Here is a 3,788-nt window from a genome sequence, read left to right as displayed (position 1 = left end):
GGTTCACGTACTGCTGAAGCCTGGCTTGGAGAATTTTGAGCATTACTTTACTAGTGTGTGAGATGAGTGCAAACAAAGTGTAACAATAGATAATTCAAAGTAAAAAAATTAAAATGACAACAAAAATGCGTCAGATGATTCTCAACACATCAATAATTTAAAAATGAAAATGAAAACAATGAGATAAATTAAATAAAACCAATAAATTACAGTTAATTCATGATAATATATTTATAAAATAGTACATATTTACATATGTATGTAAATATGCATATAAAATGTGAGACAGATTTAGAAGTGGAAATTGTTTTTCAAAAACAAAGGTTTAAAGTCTTATATAAACCTTCTTACTTTCTTGTTATTAATTGTCATCATGATTTCAGATAACGGCCAGGCTTTATTTTCCTCTTTTTATCAATATTATTTCCACATTAAACCTCATCTCTGTAGGCAACAAAATCAAAATGTACCAGCCTCCCCAAAGCGAGAAGTATCTTCAACAAAATGTGGGAGAGTTAATATGTATGAACATTCTGCTGAGCATTTTTTTATTTTTTTCTCTAGATGTCACATCTTACCCAAATTGCATGTTTATTTCTCTATGAGAATATATTATTAAAGTGAACTTGCTTCAGAAGAAAATAGCAACTTTAATCAGGGTTTTTTCCTCTCCCAATCTTTCTTTCCCACTTCCTGTTGTGTATGCTGGCATCACTTTCTCCAACAATGATCTTCCTGCATGCAGTCAGGAAGGTGGCCACCAAAGCCCCATTGCCCAGCATCCTCGTTTGCTGCTGCTGCTGTTTAGCTGCTCAGTCATGTCGACTCTTTTGCAGCCCCGGGGACAGTAGCCCACCAGGCTTCTCTGTCCATGGGGTTTTTCAGGCTAGAATACTGCAGTGGTTTGCTATTTCCTTCTCCAGGGGGTCTTCCCAACTCAAGGATTGAACATGCATCTCCTACATTGGCAGGCAGATTCTTTAGCAATCGGATTGGAAAGGGAGGTTTTTGTCTCCTAACTCATGCCCATTCCTCAGACCTTCCAGGGAAAGGATATTCTGTCACACAACACCAGGGGGCAACAATCACACAGAAATATGGGGTATTTGGTGTTTAACTAGAGTTGTGCTGCATGATGGCCCTGTTCCCAAGGACAGAATATCATGAGTGGACAGACCTGTGTCACATGGTACCTGCTGTGTCCAGGAGGTCACGATCTGTTTTTGGAAAAAGAAAATGAAGGGAAAACATTCTAGACTGCCAAAATAAACCTGTAATCCACCTGAACATATCATCCCAGAGTGAGAAGAAATGAAAATTCCACACCAACCCTCCCTATGCCTTTCCTGGGTACAGAGATAAGCAGGGGCGGGGTGGGGGGGGAGGCGCCGTAAACACAGCACTCTTTAAAGCTTCAGAAGAAATAAATATGTCTGCAAGGTATTGCCATGAAGAGGGTCTCCTTTCCCTTAAGGAAACAAGAACACTGCAACACAAACAAAATGGAAAGCCTTCTGCAGCTCTGCTATAGAAATGACAAAGCCCAGCCTATCTCTTGAAACCCAGCTAACCTTTGCTTCAGAAGCCACTTTCAGAAGTCCTGGGAACATTTTTTTAAAGAGCTAAGCCTCTAGAAATAAGGTTCCAGGACTGGCTTGCGTTTACAGCATCTCATGTTTGCTAATTCTCAACTCTGGGGGGCTCCTGGGTTTCAGGATGTGCCCTCAAGAACCTGTAAATGAACTCATGCCATTAGCTCCGGGGGGTCACGCTGGCAGGCCATCAGGCAGGCAGTGGGTGAATGCCAACCACATGGGTGCATGCAACTTCCTCCAACCCAACCAGCCAGCCTCTCTCACCCCCTGGTGCACCCACAGCTGCCAGAGGAAGGGCAGCAGCCAGGAGGGGACAGACTCGCCTCCCTCACTGTTCATCCCCACAGCCCACCTCTCTGTAAGGAATGATATCTTTTCTTGACTCCTCTTTTGCACATTGTGCAAAAAAAAAAAAACTGGAGCACTTTTGAAATATACAGATTCCTGGATCTCCTCTCAGACTTGACAATATAAATATCTAAAGACAGAGGCCTTGGAATCTGTATTTATTCTCAGTCCCCTAATTGATTTTTATGTCAAAATCAAGAATCACTGTAATCCACATCTGTACTTGGCCCTTGTTTGAGACTCAGGCGTTGTAAACACAAAGTACAGAATATCCTAGAGCAACTCTTCATGATCTCTTTGCTGACTTAATACTGTTTTCTGCTCAGGCCCATTTATCCTTTTAAACATTACCGAGAACAACATAGAGCTATTGTTTATTTGCTCGTGCTCAGCCGCTCCACCATGCCTGACTCTTTGTGACCTTTTGGGCTGTGGCCCGCCATTCTCCTTATCCATGGGATTTCCCAGGCAAGACTACGGGAGTGGGTTGCCATTTCCTTCTCCAGGATATCTTCCCAACTCAGGGATCGAACCCACGTCTCCTGCATTGGCAGGCAGATTCTTTACCTCTGAGCCATTGGAGAAGCCCTTGTTTATATGGGTTATACCTAATATGTTTAACATATTAACAATCAGAATGAAAAATTTTAATATTTAATAAATTCTTTATTTGTTAACATAAATAATATAGGTTTCTTTAAAAAAAAAATTTTTTTTCCAGGATTGAACAATTGGTGAGTAGCATGACATTATTTGACATTTTCAAAAAGCTCTTTAATGTGTAGCTGAATAGAAGACATTTGGGTCCTCATATTTGCCTTTGCACTTAATCTGTGGCTATTATCACACATCATGCAGTCTCTGGAAAATTCCATCAGACAAGCAGGAGAGAATGAGAACAAGAAAAGAAAACAATAGCTTAATATTACAGGAGCATAATTTTGACCTTAAGGAGACTCCCTTGAAAGGGTCTTCAGGGTCCCCAACTGATGCCCAGACCACACTTTGAGGACCCCTGCTCTGGACCACCCTGCATATTATTACACTTCTTCTACCTTCACATATATGCTCATTTCTCTAATTTCAGCATTGGTATATTTTGATGCCTTTTTATTTTTACAAATCTTCAACTTGTTTCCCTAATTGTATATGTGTGAAAATCACTAAATTTAAGAAATTGAAATCCACTCAAGCTATATTGAACCAAAGAAGATGAATGGTAAAGATACAAGGGAATCTTGCCAAGCTATATGTGGGAGGTGCAGCTAGGTCCCCACTATGTTTCTTCCCAGACTCCATGGCTCTGCCCGATACATAACTGGGGTCCTCTGGCAAGAATCCTAATCTCCCAACAAAACTTTGGGTTACCACAAGGTAATCTGACTGCCTTTTCATACTGTTCATTCTCGAAAAGGCAAGAGAATTCCAGAAAAACATCTGCTTTATTGATACTCCAAAGCCTTTGACTGTGTGGATCACAACAAACTGCAGAAAATTAATGAGATGGATGAAACTGGAACCTATTATACAGAGTGAGGTAAGCCAGAAAGAAAAACACCAATACAGTATACTAACGCATATATATGGAATTTAGAAAGATGGTAACAATAACCCGGTGTACGAGACAGCAAAAGAGACACTGATGTATAGATCAGTCTTATGGACTCTGTGGGAGAGGGAGAGGGTGGGGAGATTTGGGAGAATGGCACTGAAACATGTATAATATCATGTATGAAACGAGTCACCAGTCCAGGTTCGATGCACGATACTGGATGCTTGGGGCTGGTGCACTGGGACGACCCAGAGGGAAGGTATGGGGAGGGAGGAGGGAGGAGGGTTCAGGAT

This window comes from Bison bison, unplaced genomic scaffold, assembly GCF_000754665.1.
Source record: "Bison bison bison isolate TAMUID 2011002044 unplaced genomic scaffold, Bison_UMD1.0 scf7180017864531, whole genome shotgun sequence".
NCBI classification, from domain to species: Eukaryota; Metazoa; Chordata; class Mammalia; order Artiodactyla; family Bovidae; genus Bison; species Bison bison.
The sequence above is the reverse complement of the archived record's forward strand: the minus strand, read 5'-3'. Positions refer to the sequence as shown.